The sequence below is a fragment of the Oryctolagus cuniculus genome, chromosome 20, assembly GCF_051225735.1.
Source record: "Oryctolagus cuniculus isolate XC-2025 breed Fujian yellow rabbit chromosome 20, ASM5122573v1, whole genome shotgun sequence".
Lineage (NCBI taxonomy): Eukaryota > Metazoa > Chordata > Mammalia > Lagomorpha > Leporidae > Oryctolagus > Oryctolagus cuniculus.
This window is the reverse complement of record NC_142886.1, coordinates 55,036,417-55,056,355: the sequence shown is the minus strand read 5'-3', so window position 1 is coordinate 55,056,355 and position 19,939 is coordinate 55,036,417. Positions and strand designations below refer to the sequence as shown.

Below are 19,939 nucleotides of genomic sequence, written 5' to 3'. Positions count from 1 at the left end.
ACAGCTGCAGGAAGAGCCAGTCCCAGAGACCATGTGTCCAGAGTCCCTGCTCTTCACTCCATGTCTATGCTGACTGGGGTCATCAATGCATTTGGAGACTTCCATCAGTATTAGAGAGGGAGACACCCAGGCTGCATATCAGAGTGCTGGACAGAGCCCATTACACTCCTCCCCATACTTGTAACTGATAGTACACCCTGGAGGACAGTAGATGATGGATCCATTATGAGGTCCCGTCACCAAGGTGGGAACGTTGATACAGCTTCATACTCCTTCATAAGTTTCCAGCTTCCATATTTTGAGTACAATGGCCTAATTTATCATCTCAATAAAACATTGGCAAACACAATGCCAGTATTCAGAGAACTGATCTGCAGTTGGGCATTTTTGTTAATCTTTACATATGTGTTTTTTGAATAATACCTGTACTCATTGAATTTGTATTCCTTAAAAAACCACGTGGGATTTATCCCTGGTATGCAAGGATGGTTCAATATTTGCAAATCAATCAATGTGATACACCACACTAACAAACTACAGAAGAAAAATCATATGATTATCTCAATAGATGCAGAGAAAGCATTCAATAAAATACAACACCCCTTCATGATGAAAAATCTAACCAAATTGGGTATAGAAGGAACATTCCTCAATACAATCAAAACAACTTATAAAAAACCCACAGCCAGTATCCTATTGAATGGAGGAAAGTTGGAAGCAGTTCCACTGAGATCCGGTACCAGACACGGATGCCCACTCTCACTACTGCTATTCAATATAGTTCTGGAAGTTTTAGCCAGAGCTACTGGGCAAGAAAAAGAAATTAAAATGATACAAATGGGGAAGGAAGAACTCAAACTATCCGTCTTTGCAGATGGTATGATTCTTTATTTAGGGGATCCAAAGAACTCTACTAAGAGACTATTGGAACTCATAGAAGAGTTTGGCAAAGTAGTAGGTTATAAAATCAATGCACAAAAACCAACAGACTTGGCCGGCACTGCGGCTAACTAGGCTAATCCTCCGCCTTGCGGCACTGGCACACAGGGTTCTAGTCCCGGTCGGGGCGCCTGATTCTGTCCAGGTTGCTCCTCTTCCAAGCCAGCCCTCTGCTGTGGCCAGGGAGTGCAGTGGAGGATGGCCCAAGTGCTTGTGCACTGCACCCCATGGAAGACCAGGATAAGCACCTGGCTCCTGCCATCGGATTAGCGCGGTGCACTGGCTGCAGCGCGCTGTCCACAGCAGCCATTGGAGGGTGAACCAACGGCAAAAGGAAGACCTTTCTCTCTGTCTCTCTCTCTCACGGTCGACTCTGCCTATCAAAAAAAAAAGCCTTTGTATACACAGGCAATGCCACGGCTGAGAAAGAACTTCTAAGATCAATCCCATTCACAATAGCTACAAACCAATCAAACACCTTGGAATACACTTAACCAAGGTTGTTAAAGACCTCTACAATGAGAATTACAAAATATTAAAGAAAGAAATAGAAGAGGATACCAAAAAATGAAAAAATCTTCCATGCTCATGGATTGGAAGAATAAATATCATCAAAATGTCCATTCTCCCAAAAGCAATTTATAGATTCAATGCAATACCAATCAAAATACCAAGACATTCTTCGCAAATCTGTAAAAAAATGATGCAGAAATTCATATGGAGGCACAGGAGACCTCGAATAGCTAAAGTAACACTGTACAACAAAAACAAAGCTGGAAGCATCACAATACCAGATTTCAAGACATACTACAGGGCAGTTATAATCAAAACAGCATGGCACTGGTACAGAAACAGATGGATAGACCAATGGAACAAAATAGAAACACCAGAAATCAACCCAAACATCTACAGCCAACTTATATTTGACCAAGGATCTAAAACCAATTCCCAGAGCAAGGACATCTATTCAATAAATGGTGCTGGGAAAACTGGATTTCCATGTGCAGAAGTATGAAGCAGGACCCCTACCTTACACCTTACAAAAAACCCACTCAAACTGGATTAAATATCTAAATCTACGACCTGACACCATCAAGTTATTAGAGAACATTGGAGAAACCCTGCAAGATATACGCACGGGCACAGTCTTCTTGGAAAAGACCTGAGAGGCACAGGCTGTCAGAGCCAAAATTAACAACTGGGATTACATCAAGTTGAGAAGTTTCTGTACTGAAAAAAAAAAGGAAAGTGAAGAGGCAACCAACAGAATGGGAAAAAATATTTGCCAACTGTGCAACAGATAAATGGTTAATAACCAGAATCTACAAAGAGATCAAGAAACTCCACAAAAACAAAACAAACAACCCACTTAAGAGATGGGCCAAGGACCTCAATAGACATTTTTCAAAAGAGGAAATGCCAATGGCCAACAGACACATGAAAAAATGTTCAGGATCACTAGCCATCAGGGAAATGCAAATCAAAACCACAATGAGGTTTCAACTCACTCCGGATAGAATCCTCACATACAGAAATCTACCAACAACAGATGCTGGCGAGGTTGTGGGGAAAAATGGACACTAACCCACTGTTGGTGGGAATGCAAACTAGTAAAGCCACTATGGAAGTCAGTTTGGAGATTCCTCAGAAACCTGAATATAACCCTACCATACAACCCAGCCATCCCACTCCTTGGAATTCACCCAGAGGAAATTAAATTGGCAAATAAAAGAGCTGTCTGCACCTCAATGTTTATTGCAGCTCAATTCACAATAGCTAAGACCTGGAACCAACCTAAATGCCCATCAACAGTAGACTGGATAAAGAAATTATGGGACATGTACTCTTTAGAATACAATACAGCAGTAAAAAACAATGAAATCCGGTCATTTGTAACAAAATGGAGGGATCTGGAAAAGATCGTGCTGAATGAAATAAGCCAGTTCCAAAAGCACAAATATCATATGTTCTCCCTGATCGGTGATGACTAACCAAGCACCAAAAAGGGAACCTGTTGAAGTGAAATGGACACTATGAGAAACAGCGACTTGATCAGCCCTTGTCCTGACTGTCGAGGAACAACTTAATATTTTATCCCTTTTAGTATTTTTTTTGTTCTACTAATACTATTGGTTGACGTCTTTAATTAACACACAATTATTCTTAGGTGTTTAAATTTGATTGAAAAGTGATCCCTGTTAAATATGAGAGTGGGAATAAGAGAGGGAGGAGAAGTACAGTTTGGCACATGCTCAATCAGACTTGCATCAAACGGTAGATTTAGAAACGTGCCAGGGGATTCTAATTCAATCCGATCAAGGTGGCATGTACCAATGCCATCTCATTAGTCAAAGTGATCAGTTTTAGTTCATAATTTATCATAATGATAGGATTGGGATTTAAAGGGATCACATATACAAGACTAGTGTCTGCTACTACTAACTGATAGAATTATAAAGGGGAGAATGACTTAACATGGGAAGTGGGATACACAGCAGACTCATAGAATGTCAGATGTCCTGAACAGCACTCTGGCCTCAGAATCAGCCCTTTAGGCATTCGGATATGGGTAAAAAGCCCATAAGAGTGTTTCAGGCATGGAAAGCCAAGACACTCTAGCAAAAAAATGACCTAAATGAAAGATCTCTGTGAGTGAGATCCCAGCGGAAAAAAAAATAGGCCATCAAAGAAAGACGTACCTTTCTCTGAAGGGAGGAGAGAACTTCCACTTTGACTATGACCTTGTCTAAATAAGATCAGAGTTGGAGAACTCAAAAGGCTTCTATAGCCTTGGCAACTCGTGAGAAGAGCCTAGGGTGATTACTAACGCCATAAACAAGAGTGTCAGTTGTTAAGTCAATAACAGGAGTCACTGTGCACTTAACTCCCCATGTAGTATCTCTGTCCTTAATGTGTTGTACAATGTGAATTAATGCTATAACGAGTACTGAAACCGTACTTTACACTTTGTGTTTCTGTGTGAGTGTAAACTGTTGAAATCTTTGCTTAATATATACTAAACTGATCTTCAGTATATAAAGAGAATTGAAAATGAATCTTGTTGTGAAAGGGATGGGAGAGGGAACCGTTCGACCCAGCCATCCCACTCCTTGGAATTTACCCAAAGGAGTTTAAATTGGCAAACAAAAAAAAGAGGTCTGCACCCTAATGTTTATCGCAGCACAATTCACAATAGCCAAGACCTGGAACCAACCTGAATGCCCATCAACGGTAGACTGGATAAAGAAATTATGGGATATGTATTCTTTAGAATACTATACCGCAGTAAGAAACAACGAAATCCAGTCATTTGCAACAAAATGGAGGAAACTGGAACACATCATGCTGAGTGAAGTAAGCCAGTCCCAAAGGGACAAATACCATATGTTCTCCCTGATCGGTGACAACTGACTGAACACCAAAAAGGAAACCTCCTGAAGTGAAATGGACACTATGAGAAATGGTGACTTGATCAGCATAGCCCTGACTGTTAATGAACAACTTAATACATTATCCCTCTTAGTATTTTTTTTGTCTGTTCTACTTAATATGACTGGTTTAATTCTGTAATTATCACACAGTTATACTTAAGTGTTGAAATTTAACTGAAATGTAATCACTGTTAAACATAAGAATGGGAATAAGAGAGGGAAGAGATGTACAATTTGGGACATGCTGAAGCTGACCTGACCCAAATGGTAGAGTTAGAAACATACCAGGGGATTCCAATTCAATCCCATCAAGGTGGCATGTACCAATGCCATCTCACTATTCCAAGTGATCAATTTCAGTTCACAATCGATCATAATGAAAGGACTATGAGTCAAAGGGAGCACATAAACAAGTCTAGTACCTGCTAATACTAACCGATAGAATAAATAAAGGGGAGAGTGATCCAGCATGGGAAGCAAGATACTCAGCAGACTCATAGAATGGCAGATGTCCTAAACAGCACTCTGGCCTCAGAATCAGCCCTAAAGGCATTCGGATCTGGCTGAAAAGCCCATGAGAGTATTTCAGGCATGGAAAGCCAAGACACTCTGGCAAAAAAAAAGGCCTAAATGAAAGATCTCTGTGAGTGAGATCCCAATGGAAAGAACAGGTTTTCAAAGAAGGAGGTACCTTTCTCTGAAGGGAGGAGAGAACCTCCACTTTGAGTATGACTTTGTCTAAACAAGATAAGAGTCGGAGAACTCAAAAGGCTTCCATAGCCTTGGAAACTCATGACTGGAGCATAGGGAGATTACTGATGCCATAAACAGGAGTGTCAATTTGCTAAGTCAACAACAGGAGTCACTGTACACTTACTCCACATGTAGGATCTCTGTCCTTAATGTGCTGTTCATTGAGATTTAATGCTATAACGAGTGCTCAAACAGTATATTTCACTTTGTGTTTCTATGGGGGTGCAAACTGTTTAAATCTTTACTTAATGTATACTAAAATGATCTTCTGTAAAAGAAAAAAGAAAGAAATTATCAATTCCCAACTTGTCTCTCACTGGGATTAAACATGACAATAGGTCTGATCTGATTTCATCATCATTTAAAAAATCATCTATTATTTTTCACTTTATGTTTCAGTGTGGGAGCAAACTGTTGAAATCCTTACTTAATGTATACTAAGCTGATCTTCTGTATATTAAGATAATCAAAAATGAATCTTGATGTGAATGGAAGGGGAGAGGGAGTGGGAAAGGGGAGGGTTGCGGGTGGGAGGGACGGTATGGGTGGGAAGCCATTGTAATCCATAAGTCGTACTTTGGAAATTTATATTCATTAAATAAAAGTTAAAGAAAATAAAGAAACAGAAAAAAAAGTGGATGGGAGAGGGAGCAGGAGATGGGAGGGTTGCGGGAGGGAGGGAAATTATGAGGGGGAAAAGCCACTGTGATCCAAAAGCAGTACTTTGGAAATTTATATTTAATAAATAAAAGTTAAAAAATAAATTTAAAAAATAAAAAAAGATTAAATTTTTTAAATAATATTGTTACATGGACATCATGCATGCTGTTCCTAAATTTCCTCCAAGGTTTTAAAAGATTTGTTGAAACCGCACGTGCAATTTTTTTAGAAAAGATTTATTTATTTACTGAAACTCAGTGTTACACAGAGAGAGGGAAAGACACAGAGACAAGTTTTTCCATCTGCTGGTTCATCTCCCAGATGACAGTGACACCAGGAGACAGGAGTTTCTTCGGGGTCTCCCACGTGGGTGCAGGGGCCAAATACTAGGACCATGCTTTTCTGCTCTCCCGGGTGCATCAGCAAGAGACGATTGGAAGTGCCGCAGCTGGAACAGGAACACACAGCACTATGGGATGCAGGCATCACAGGCAGTGGATTCACCTGCTGCACCACAGTGATGCTTTCTCCATTTCTGCGCATTTGTTCTCAGTGTACAAATGCAGCACCGATGTTTCATAAATGGCACCTAGTGGTGGAGTATATTATTATCCATCATTTCATGCATGGGCTCTCAGCCCTGAGCTTGGCAGTTTGTTTTTGTTAGAACTTCCCTCTTCATGATATTCACTCGCTGCCACCCAGACCTAGTGCCCACATCAGGGAACACACAACCTCAACTTCTTATCCTGCATGTGAGCTTCCACACATGAGACACAAGAGGCACCCGTTATTCTTGCTCTGACGGATGTCACTAGGCACAAAGACCTGTATCAAATCAAAGATGTCCTGAAAACATAACTGTACAGAATCATGGAAAGAATCATATGTTCTGTGTCGTTACCTGTGCTACTAAACACCAGAGGACACTGTGCTCTGCCAGGAACCTGTCCTATCTGAAGTGCACAACCCCAAGGCTGGCTATATAGGGGAAGCACATGCAAATAGGGCCTCCCTCTGCCCATGAAAACCTGCCCAGCCCTCACCCTGCAGCTCTGGCACAGGAGCTCCAGCCCCAGCACTCCCAGGTGTCCACTCAGTGATCCACTCAACACAGACGCTCACCATGGAGACTGGGCTGCGCTGGCTTCTCCTGGTCGCTATGCTCAAAGGTAATGATGGGGAACGCGGGGCACTGAGTCTGGGAGAGGAAGTGAGTGAGAGACACAGAGAGTGTGTGTGACAGTGTCCTGACCAGGAGGTCTGTGTTTGCAGGTGTCCAGTGCCAGAAGCAGCTGAAGGAGTCCGGGGGAGGCCTGTACCAGCCTGGGGGATCCCTGAAACTCTCCTGCAAAGGCTCTGGATTCACCCTCAGTAGCAATGCAATGTGCTGGGTCCACCAGGCTCCAGGGAAGGGGCTGGAGTGGATCGCATGTATTGATAGTTACGGAAGCACAAACTACGCAAGCTGGGTGAATGGCCGATTCACCATCTCCAGCCACAACGCCCAGAACATGGTGGATCTTGAAATGAACAGTCTGACAGCCGCGGACATGGCCACCTATTTCTGTGCCAGAGATACAGTGAGGGGCCCTCAGGCTGAGTCCAGACACAAACCTCCCTGCAGGGCCGCACGGCTCCACCAGGGGGCGCACAAAACGCACTGAATATATATTCTGGTCATGGGTAGGTGCAGAGGGACAATAAGCCCTGGTTTCCTGTTAGGGAATTGGGGTTTCCTCTCCTCTAGCACATTTGAAGAAATGGTTCTACTCTTATGATTCTGTCCCTGCCACTGACTGCACTGACGGATAGAAACTTTGAATAGAAGGAAGAAGTCCTACGTGACAATTTCGGGTTCATGACTGACAACTATCCTCACTGCGATTAGATATCATGGGGATCTGTGAGGATCTCGTGAGTCTTTTCCAGTCTAACTCGTGCTGGTGTCCTCAGGGCGCTGCCGACTCTAGGACAATTTTTTCCCTTTATATCCTGGAGACAGCTGAGCCAGGATCTCTGGTCTGTTAAACCTCAACTATTTCCTTCTCTTCCTGTCAAAGTAGCCTGTGTGCGGACTGAACTGACATTTTATTTTAAACTGTGGGTGATCCACACTCACTTTGCACAGAATGTGGCCACCTTTAATCCTGGAACAGTCTGTGGTCCCTGTGTGAACGTCACAGCACTCAGGAATGTACTTGCAGCTCAGCTGTGTCTCAGGCTGGGCTTCTGAAGGCACCTGGGAAGCCTACAGCGACTTCCTCATTCTCTAGGTACTGGGACCCTCCTGGGGGGCTCCCTGCATTAACTCAGACGGGAAATGCACTTTACATCAGCAGTCAAGGTCATCACTGAATGGAAAGTGTTGGGTGTGCACTTCCAGTTGATCTGATTCTGTTGAGTGTTGTGGGACTCCCTGCACCTGCTGTGGTTCAGGGAGAGCAAAAAGTGGGACACACAGTGGCTGTGCACTCTGGGGCTGGAGTCCACATCACGGGGAGCTGTGTCTGTGGCTCCAGCATGATGCCCAGTGTCCTGAGGCTGAATCACAGCTTCAGGAAGAGCAAGTCTCGGAGACCGTGTGTCCAGAGTCTCTGCTCTTCACTCCATGTCTATGCTGACTGGGGTCATCAATGCATTTGGAGACTTCCAGCAGTATTAGAGAGGGAGACACCCAGGCTGCATATGAGAGTGATGGACACAGCCCATTTGCACACTTTCCCAGACTAGTAACTGACAGTGCACCCTGGAAGTCAGTAGATGATGGATGTGTTATGAGACCCCATCACCAAGGGGGGAACACTGATGCAGTTCCAAGCTCCTGGGTTCTAGCTGCCAAGCTTGATTCCACTGGAAATTATTTATCATCTCCATAAAATATTGGAAAATACTGGAAAGCACTACACCAGTATTCAGAGTGTTGAATCTCCATTTTTGATCATTTAATCATTTCCTTTACATAAGTGTTTGATATATAATACCAAAACATAGACATATGAGGTACAATGATATGTGTTGATAAATAAATGTATCAAATTGAGTTTTTATGAAGGCAGACTTACTGACATGCTCATCAGAAAACCACATGTTTCCATGGTAGAATGCCAGTTGTCTCCTGTTTTGGAATTCTGTAGACACAATATTCCCTTCACTGCTGTGACCATGCTGTACAGTAGATCCTCAGTGTGTGGATCCTGTGGGACTGGAACTCTGACCTTGCTCCAGCGTCTCCTCTGCTCCTCCCTTGCTCAGACGTTGGTCTTCACCATCGTACTTCCTGCCTCTGTGACTTCATCCTTTTATCCCATGTATCCAGCATCACGTATTATTTGTCTTCTTGTCCTGCATGGTTAGCAGAGTGTACTTACCCTGACACATTATCCTTGGACATTATTCTCCAGGATCATCCGAGTTGTCCAAAATACAGAATTTCCTCATCTTTGCTGCCATATAAACTTCCTGTTAAATATAATTTTGTCCATTTGTTCCATTGTTGATTCTTTCTTCATGAATATTTCACTGGATTGTATGTGTGAACTCTTGTGAATGATGCTGCATTAGTTGAACATGGAAGAGCAGAGGTGTTTGCCACATTGATTGCGGTTCCCCTGGACACCTCCCTGGGATTTCATATTCCTTCTACTCAAAAATGGTGTTTGAAGAGCCTGTGATAATTCTGTTTCAGTTTTGATGATTTTCCCTAATAATTTTACTTGTTTACCTGACTCCAATCTTGCACCAGAGTTATCTCCAGCTTCCTCCACATGGATTGTCAGCTCTGGATTGTAGGATAATACTCATTCTAACAGAAGGGATGGGATGTCTCATTGTGCATCTATTATGGACATGCATGATGGGCCCAATATATCATTTTATATGTTGCCTTTATATCTTTTTTAAAAAGTTAAAGATACTATTTCACTTATTTTGATATTTGTATTTACATATTTTTTCAAAAAGGCAAAGAGACTGAGACTGACAGTGATCTTCTAATTCCTGATCACTTCCCAGATGGCTACAAAAGCTTCAGCTGGGTTAGGTGACAGCCATGTGCTTGGAATTCTGTCCAGGTGTCCACATGGCAGTACTTGGAACTTCACCTACTGCCTCCCAGAGGGGCTTAGGCAGGAATCTGACACTGGAACCAAACTAGGGCACAGCACTTAGCATCCTGACACGGGAGGCAGGAATCCCTCAGGCTCACTCCAGTGCTGCTCCTGTCACCACCTTATCATCACTGCATTTAAGGAATTGATTGCTTCCCTTGGGATCAGTGGCTTGAGTTCATTCAACATTTGGAAATAGGCTCTTAACCATATGTATAATTAATCTTTCATTTATTTTAAGTATTTATTTTATTTGAAAGGCAGTGTTATAGCAAGAGATAAAGCTATCAACAGATGGAGAGAGAAGTTTCCATTCACTGCTTTTCTTCCTGAATGGCTGCAAAGGCTGGGATGGCTGAGCCTGAAGCCAGGAGCCTGGAACTTCCCCCAGTTTCCCACAGAGCTGGAAGGGGACAAACACTTGGGTCATGGTAGACAGTGATCACCATTGCACTTCCTGCCTCTGTGAGTTCAAGCTTGTGGACTGCATGTATAACTAATGTCACATACTATGTGTCCACATGTACCTGCATTATTTCTGTTAGCATATTATGCTCAAGGCTGACCAATGATTTCCTAATGACCAAACAACCTCCTTCTTAACACTGAATAATATTCCATGTCAAATGTAACAGACTGCATTCACTGTTTTAGGTACCTTTTACTTTATTGTAGACGGAACTATTGTGAACACAGCTGCATTACCTGAACCCAGGACTGTGGGTGAATTGTGACACAGTGACTTCTATCCAGTGCTTGAGCTGAACTCAGAGTCATGGTTACTAGACACAGGGAAGAGGGGGAACACAGGGCAGCTGATACCAGGGCACAAAGCACTCACAGGAAGGAATAATTCTGCCCACACCACAGTGGGCTGACTCAGTTCACCACAACCCACGACAGGTTCCACAAATAATCAGAACTGAGGCCTCCAGGCCCCTCCAACTCAGAGTGTAGGAAAGGAGGTGGAAATGTGAATGACAATGAGTTGATCTGTGCCCATTTCTACAACACACAGATTCCAATAGCACACAAACCCCACTAGCAAGCACAGTGTTCTGTGTTCATGACGAGTGTTAAATAAGTCAATGGATGAACAAGGAAACAAAACATAGTTAACCTAAAAAGAATCCACTTGCAGTCTTTTATCTGTTTAAAAGTGGGAGGCAGGCATTAGGACAAAATTGGCAAAGTGCCCACTAGGGACACCCGTGTTCCCATCAGAATGAATCATTCAGCCACACGACTTCCCACACTTTTTCTGATAATGCATTTTGGAAAACTGTAGATGACACTACAAGTGAATGAGCCCCTACCACTGACGTGGGAAACAAAGTTGCCGTTTTGGGCTCCAGGTTTTAGAAAGGCTAAGTCCTCGATGTTGTAGGCACTTGGGATGTCTGGGGCTGTCAATCAAAGGTGGAAATCTCCCTTTGTCACCTTTTCTGTCCATCTCTACATTTCTCTTTCTCTCACCCCTTCTCTCACTGTCACTATTCCAATGTTATTCAAATAGTTAAAAATGAACCAATGGTTATTTTAAAAATGAAGGACATGCTAACACTGGATTATTAAGGATACACACATATTAAAATGAAACAAGGTCATTGCCTTCAATTGTTTAAACAACAATGATAATGTAAAGATTTATATGATCTGAATCCTATCATAGCCATCAACCTACACCACAGGACACCACATCTGCCCTGGGCACTGTCCTGTCTGGGGCGTCTGACCCCATGCCTGCTATCTAGCGGCAGCACACGAAAACAGGGCCTCCCTCTGCCCATGAAAACCTGCCCAGCCCTCACCCTGCAGCTCTGGCACAGGAGCTCCAGCCCCAGGACTCCCAGGTGTCCACTCAGTGATCACACTCAACACAGATGCTCACCATGGAGACTGGGCTGCGCTGGCTTCTCCTGGTCGCTGTGCTCAAAGGTAATGATGGGGAACGCAGGGCACTGAGTCTGGGAGAGGACGTGAGTGAGAAACACAGAGAGTGTGTGTGACAGTGTCCTGACCAGGACGTCTGTGTTTGCAGGTGTCCAGTGTCAGCAGCTAGATGAGTCCGGGGGAGGCCTATTTCTGTGCCAGAGACACAGTGAGAGGCCCTCACACTGAGCCCAGACACAAACCTCCCTGCAGGGGCGCGCGTCTCCACCAGGGGGCGCACAACACACACTGAGCAGACTCAACCCGCGCCCAGATGCAGTGGGAGGTGAATCGCTGATTCCTTCAGGAAATTTGGGTTTGGTGTAACCGTTTCCTACGTTCCAATTCTTGATGGATGATTCTGTCCCTAACACCGATCACAGAGCAGAAGTTTTGGTATCATGGTAAGACGTCACATGAAGAAAATGGAGTCGTTTTGAAGGAATGATTGACATCTCTGGGGTCCCCAGCATCTGAGACCTGAGTGAGCTCTGGGCACACGGGGAGGCTTTTCGGGGTCTGTCTCTGGAGTGTGCCCCGTGGTATTCTCTGATGACGTCATCTGGGACCCTGCTGAGAGCCCAGGGGCAGTGTAGAGCCGGTCAGGGGCTATGGATGCTGCAGTGTTTCACATCCATGCCCTCCCCCCCTGCACAGCTGGGCCCCTGAGGGGTGAGCTGACCCCGTGCTCCTGTTCCCTGGGGCTCCCGTGTCCATTCTCTGCAGCTGTGCCCTCGTCTCCTTTTCACTTCCTCACCCTGAACTCACAGGTTGAGGTCCACGTGGTCCAAACCCCAGGTCAGGGATTAACCTGCAGCTCAGGGGTGGCTCAGGCTGTGGCTCCTAGAACTCCTGCTTGCTCTTCCTCACTCACGTCTCCTGGGATCCCCGGACCTGCTCTCATTTGCAAGCAGAGGTGGCCGTTGGTAGTGCAAGGGGTCAGACTCATGGAAAACACTGGGTGTGGAGAGGTCTTATTCCCCACACTCTGCTGGCCTTGTCTCCATCTCAGGGAGACCAGCAAGTGGGACAGCCCAGTGAGGTCTGCACTAGAGTCCAGTTGGTTCTGGACTGTGTCCTTGTGAGTCTAGGAGGATATTCCAACCCTGGAGCTGCATCCCTGCTGCCTGAGGCGCCTGCCCCAGAGACTGTGTGTCCAGAGACCCCGACTCCTTCCTCCAACACAAAATAGTCCTCGTTTCCATCTTCCAATATGTGTGCTGTTTCAAATCCTGGATGAGACACCCAATCCTGGGCTTTGCTCTGGCCTTGGAAACAGCAGAAGGTGGCCCAAGTTCCTGTGCCCCTGCTCCCTCATGGGAGAACCTGAAGAACCTCCTGGCTCCGGGATTCAGATTGGCCCATCCCTGCCCTGGTGCCCAGCTGTGTATAGAAGCAGCAGATGGATGACCACTTTCTCTCTCTCTGCATCTGCCACTCTGTATTTCTGCCTTTCAAATAAATAACCAAGTCTTTAAAAGAATACAAAAGAGAAAAATCAGTCCTTGCTTTCTCTCAACTTCATAATCACCAGGAGTAAACAAATTTTCTGTCATTCACCAGAATAACAGCATCAACCCCATGTGTTGGCAAAATGTTTCCTGCAAAATTGCAATTGTTCTCTCATGTAGGATTCTTACAGAACCAAAGCAATTCCCTCAGCTGATATAGAGATGACGATTTCTGAGTGGCTCTGTCTAATTCTGTAAACACAGCTGAGTCTCTGTTTCAGGTAGGAACAGAGCATTGGCTAGTGTGTGGCTCTTCGATTGTTTTATTCCACCTGTTGATTCCATAATGGAGTACCCCGGAAAGGAGGTGTATGGAGCAAAAAGGTTTATTGAGCTCACAGCTATAAGGGTGCAAGTCCAGGATCAGACAGTGAGAATGTTGTGCCATCAGGCTTCCTAATATTGTGAACATCATGCAGTCATCAGCCATCCTAATATTGTGAACAGGGATGGGAGGGACCCCATCCCCACACAGGACGTCAGACGAGACCAGGGCTGACTCTAGCAGCACTGTGCTCTGTGCTGAAGCTGGGGACCCAGGAGATCTACTGTGATCTCCTCCATAGAAGATTCCCCAGAAATGAACAAACCCCACTAGGCCTCACTCGCAGAGCTCCCCCCACTTCCCCTGTGGTCATCTTGGGAGCTCACCTAAAACACACACCTCAGCCACAAGCAGATCAGAGAGGTTTGCTTCTACACCAATTGTAGGCCTGATGACACAGAACCTGTCATTCAGGATGAAGAAGCTAATTGTCTATCATAGTTATTTGAGACTGCAGAAGACTTGGGACCAGTTCTAAACACACAGACAATTTTTTATTTATATTTATAACAGCTGATACAGACGGTTCATTTTATTTTTACAGCTCATTTTATTTATCCAGCGCTTACAGAGATTTCCTTTTTATTTCTTTGGGATACAGGCTATTCATCATGCATATGGTATGTAAATAGTTACTTCCCTTGTGTGTAGGCTGCTCACTTATCATCGGTCCACTTACAGTGCAGAAGCTCTGTAGTCTATGCAACATCATCTGAAAATGTTTTCTTACATTGCATGAACTTTGGGGATCTAAAAGAAAAATCAAGGCCAGACTACTATCAGGGAGATTTTGCCCTATGTTTCCTTCTAGTAGCTGTACAATGGACTTTGCATCTGATGTCAGATCCTGGTTGTTCAATGCTTTTTATGTAAACATCAAGACCATGCACCCCCTGTCAGTGCTGTTATGTTGGGGTGAGGACAAACCACATCCACCCCCAGCAGGCTGCTCCCAGCATTCCATGTGGTTCTGTTAGGGGCACTGGGGACCTCAGCTTCCTCCATGAGGCCCTGACATTGAATCTACTCATGGTGGGAGTCGTCACTGGATGCACTCCCCAGAGGCGACATCATTCCACAGCTCCCAGGCACCTGTGCTGGTTTTACTCAGTGGTGGTCAGTGTGGAGGATGCAAGGGGGCAAGGAGACCTGATCAGACCTCCTGACTCAGTGTTCTGCTGCAGGCACTGGGTCCCAGCTGTGTGGCCCTTCCACCTCTACTTACCCTCCTGCACAGCAGAGCCCACTCCTCCACCAGGTCCTCTCCCTCTGCTGCTGGACCCTGTCCTGACTGTCACTTCCCCACGTGTCATGCTTCTTCTCCCCAGTCCTCAGCTTTGGGGGTGGAGCCATCCCCTGAAGATGCAGACTTCTGTGTCTTGGGAGATCAGTGCTGGCACAGTGTCTGGGGTGGACTCTGCTCACTAACATTTTCTACAGGATTTCACCAGGACATTGGTCATGATGGTTTCCTCCTGCAGGTGAATCACTTTCCTACTCAGTGGACACAGAGGAGCAGGGTCTGGGGTATTGAGGCTGAGGATGCTGTTCCTGCAGAGCCGTGAGCAGAGCCAGCACTGCTTGGTGTGCGTGTGTGGTCTCTCCAACTGAGCAGCTGAAGGCTGCATGTTAGGTGGAACTTACCCTCCATACTTGATGCACGGAGCCTCCCATCATGCATGTAGGGATCTCACCACCCAGTGATCCCACTGAGAGGGGCTCTAGGGAGGGGGCAAGGCCATGAGGGTTGCTGCCTGCATGTGGGGAATACGACCTCTAGAGAGACCCTTCAGTAACTCAAGTTTTAACTTTCAGTTATTCCCATATGAGGCAAAGAAAAAGAGAGAGAGACACTCCCATGCACTGCACTTTCCCAAGTGTCACTCCGGCCAGCTCTGCTTCCCAGCCTCACCCAGTTTCCGGACAACAATCCGGCACATCCACAAGAGTGACAGGGCCCAAATGTCCTCCCATAAACTTCTGATTCCTGGGGCTGCAGGAGCAGGAAAGTGGTATTGGGAGCCAGTGACACACATGAGACACAGGCTCTCCTTTGGTGGATGAACGCATCTTAAACAGTGCAAATTTTAATGTTTTATTTCCTGTATTTCCATGAAATTTGATAACACAGTTAAGACTGATATACTCACAGTTGTGTCAAAGATGATATACCTACACTACTTTACTTTGAATTTTATTCTTATCAGATTTTCAGACCCCTATCTTACACCTTACACAAAATCCACTCAACATAGTATAAAGGTGTAAATCTATGACCCTACAATATCCAATTATTAGAGAACATTTGGGAAATGCTGCAAGACATTGGAATAGGCAAAGAGTTCTTGGAAAAGAACTCAGGGGCATAGGCAGTCAAAACCTAAACTAATAAATAGGATTACATCCAATTGAGAAGTCTCTGTACAGCAAAAAAAAAAAAAAAAAAAAAAACAAACCCTCAGGAAAGTAAAGAGGCATCTTGCATAATGGGAGATATTATTTGTAAGCTATGCAATTGATATAGATTAATAACCAGAATCTACAAAGTGATTAAGAAACTCCACAACAACATAACAAATAACCCAGTTAAGAGATGGGCCAAGGACTTACACATTTTTCAAAAGAGGAAGTCCAAGTGGCCAACAGACACATGAAAAAATGTTCAGGATAACTAGCTGTCAGGGAAATGCAAATCCAAACTACAATGTGGTTTCACCTCACCCCAGCCAGAACAGCTTCATACAGAAATCAACAAACAACAAATGCTGATGAGGATGTGTGGAAAAAGGTGCCCTAATCCACTGTTGGTAGGAATGCAAACTGGTAAAGCCACCATGGAAGACAGTATAGAGATACCTCAAGACTCTGAATATAGACCTACTATATGATCCATGAACCCCACCCCTGGGAATTTACCCAGGGGAAATGAATTCACTACCCAAAGTAAGTTATCTGTACCTCCGTGTTTATTGCAACCAATTCAAAATAACTAAGAAATGGAATCAACCTAAATGCCCATCAACCAAAAACTGGATAAAGAAATTATGGGATATTTATACCTGGAATAATACACAGTGGTAAAAACAATGAAATCCAGTTATTTGCAACACAATGGATGAATCAAGAAAAGCTCATACTTGGTGAAATAAGCCAGTCCCAAAGGGACAAATACCACATGTTCTTCCTGATAGGTGAGAACTAACAGAGAACCTAAAAGGAAATCTAGAGAAGTGAAATAGATACTTTAAGAATGGATAACTAGAACTGCCCTTGTCTTAACTGTCGAGGAACAGGTTTTTTTTTTTTTTTGGTTTTTGGTTATTTTTCTTCCTACTATTTTTTGAACTTTTACTTAACATAGAGTCAATCATACGTGCATAAAGTCAATTGAAAATTGATCCCAGTAAAAAATAAGGATGGAAATAAGCATGGGAGGAGGAATTTGGTAACTGCAAAGCTGTATAGTTCTGCATACTTTCCTACAGACTTACTTCTGAGGGTGCAGTTTAAAAACATGAGTGGGACTCCAAGTCCCAATAGCTTAGTGGTAAAAACGTCATCATAATTGTTAATGTGATCATATTAAGTGTTAACATGAAGATTTAGATAGGATAAATTGTGAAAGTGATCATATAAATAGGATCAATGCCTGGTAATAATATAAATAGAATTATAAAGGACAGAAAGTGCCAACATGGGAAGAAGTCCACACAGCAGACTCATTGAATGACAATCACTTTAAGTAACACTCTGACCTCAGAATCAGCCCTTAAGTCAACCTCGTCTGGCTGAAAAGCCGTGATAGCATTTCAGGCATGGAAATCTAAGACACTGTGGCAAAAATGTTCTGCCTAAAGGATCTCTGTAAGTGAGAACCCAGGGGAAAGAAGTGGCCTCAAAGAAGAAGGTACTTTTCTCTAAAGTGAGAAGAAAATTTCCACTTTACTTATGGTCTTGTCCAAATACTGACAGTTTGTGGACTCAAAAGGCTTCCATAGCCTAAGCAGCTCATGTCAAGAGTCTCAGGTGGTCACTGACATCATATGTAAGAGTGTTTATTGTTAAATTAACAACAGGTCTCACTGTGCACTAACTCCCCAAGCAGGACCTCCATCCTCAATGAGTTCTATTATGAGAGTTAACTGTAAAACCAGTTCTCAAACAGTTCTTGTATTTGTGTGTGTGTGTGTGTGTGTTTAAATCTTTACATAGTATAGAGTTGGTCTTCTGTGTACAAAGTTAATTGAAAATAAATCTTAATGGAGAATGGGAATGGCAAGGTGAGAGGAGGAGGAGGAGGGGTGAGAGAGTGGATGGGAGGGTGGGAATGCTGGGAAGAATCACTATATTCCTAAAGCTGTATGAGTGAAATTTGTATTCCTTAAAAAATAAATTTTAAAAAATTAAAAATAAAAAACAATAATATTGTTATGTTCCTAAATATTCTCCAAGATTTTAAAAGATTTGTTGATACTACATATGGAATATTTAAGAAAAAGTTTTATTATTTATTGAAAGTCAGTGTTACACAGAGAGAGGGAAAGACACAGAGACAAGTTCTTCCATCTGCTGGTTCATCGCCCAGATGACAGTGACACCAGGAGACAGGAGTTTCTTCGGGGTCTCCCACGTGGGTGCAGAGGCCAAATACTAGGACCATGCTTTTCTGCTCTCCCGGGTGCATCAGCAAGAGACGATTGGAAGTGCCGCAGCTGGAACAGGAACACACAGCACTATGGGATGCAGGCATCACAGGCAGTGGATTCACCTGCTGCACCACAGTGATGCTTTCTCCATTTCTGCGCATTCATTCTCAGTGTACAAATGCAGCACCGATGTTTCATAAATGGCACCTAGTGGTGGAGTATATTATTATCCATCATTTCTTGCACGTGCTGTGAGCCCTGCAGTTGGCAGTTTGTTACTGCTAGAACTTTCCCCCTTTCACGACATTCCATCATGGCCACCAGGACCCAGTGCTTACATCAAGGAACACACAAAACCAACTTCTTATCCTGCGTGTGAGCTTCCACACATGAGAAACACAAGAGGCACCCATCCTTCATGCCCTGGCTGATGTCACTAGGCACAATGACCTGCATCAAAACTAAGATGTCCTGAAATCATAACTGTACAGAATCATGGAAAGAATCATATGTTCTGTGTCGTTACCTGTGCTACCAAACACCAGGGGACACTGTGCTCTGCCAGAAACCTGTGCTCTCTGAAGTGCACAACCCCATGCCTGCTATACAGGGGCAGCACATGCAAATAGGGCCTCCCTCTGCCCATGAAAACCAGCCCAGCCCTCACCTTGCAGATCTGGCACAGGAGCTCCAGCCCCAGGACTCCCAGGTGTCCACTCAGTGAGCGCACTCAACACAGACGCTCACCATGGAGACTGGGCTGCGCTGGCTTCTCCTGGTCGCTGTGCTCAAAGGTAATGATGGAGAACACGGGGCACTGAGTCTGGGAGAGGACGTGAGTGAGAAACACAGAGAGTGTGAGTGACAGTGTCCTGACCAGGACGTCTGTGTTTGCAGGTGTCCAGTGTCAGGAGCAGCTGAAGGAGTCCGGAGGGGGTCTGGTCCAGCCGGAGGATCCCTGAAACTCTCCTGCAAAGCCTCTGGAATCTACTTCAGTAGCTATGGCATGAGCTGGGTCCGCCAGGCTCCAGGGAAGGGGCTGGAGTGGATCGCATACATTTATCTTGGTTTGGTATCACAAACTACGCGAACTCCGTGAAGACCCAATTCACCATCTCCAGCGACAACGCCCAGAACACGGTGTTTCTGCAAATGAACAGTCTGACAGACGAGGACACAGCCATGTATTTCTGTGTCAGAGACACAGTGAGGGGCCCTCAGGCTGAGCCCGGACACAAACTTCCCTGCAGGGACGCACGGTTCCACCAGGGAGTGCACACGATGCATTAAGCTCAGAATATGGTCCTGCACAGGTGCAGAGGGAAATTAAGCCCTGGTTACCTGTCAGGGAATTGGGGTTTCCTCTCCTACAGTTCTGAGGGAAGACTGCTACTTTTATGATTCTGTCCCCGCCACTGACTTCACTGACATAGAGAAGTTTGATGTGACAGGATGAAGTCCTATATGAAAAAATTCAGGTTCGTGAACGATGACAGTGGTGACCAGGGTCAGAGATGTGGGACTCTCCGAGGACCTCATGAGTGTGTTCAAGTCTGACTCAGGACAGTGCCCTCAAACACTGCCGACTTTAGGACAATTTTAGTTTTCCCTTAAAACTCAGAGAGAGCTGAGC

The 19,939-nt window shown here is 44.6% G+C and overlaps 1 protein-coding gene and 3 pseudogenes across 2 annotated transcripts in view; all 4 read left to right on the top strand.

The window, feature by feature from the left end:
* LOC149120243 (immunoglobulin heavy variable 3-23 pseudogene) overlaps nucleotides 1-19,939 on the top strand; it is a 393,977-nt pseudogene that overhangs the window by 241,676 nt on the left and 132,362 nt on the right. The window lies entirely within an intron of this gene.
* The window catches only part of LOC100353328 (immunoglobulin heavy variable 3-11), a 226,253-nt gene that overhangs the window by 102,586 nt on the left and 103,728 nt on the right, over nucleotides 1-19,939 (top strand). The window lies entirely within an intron of this gene.
* LOC103345969 (immunoglobulin heavy variable 3-66 pseudogene) lies at nucleotides 6,910-7,450 on the top strand (annotated as a pseudogene).
* On the top strand, nucleotides 19,055-19,762 carry LOC138847319 (immunoglobulin heavy variable 3-11 pseudogene; annotated as a pseudogene).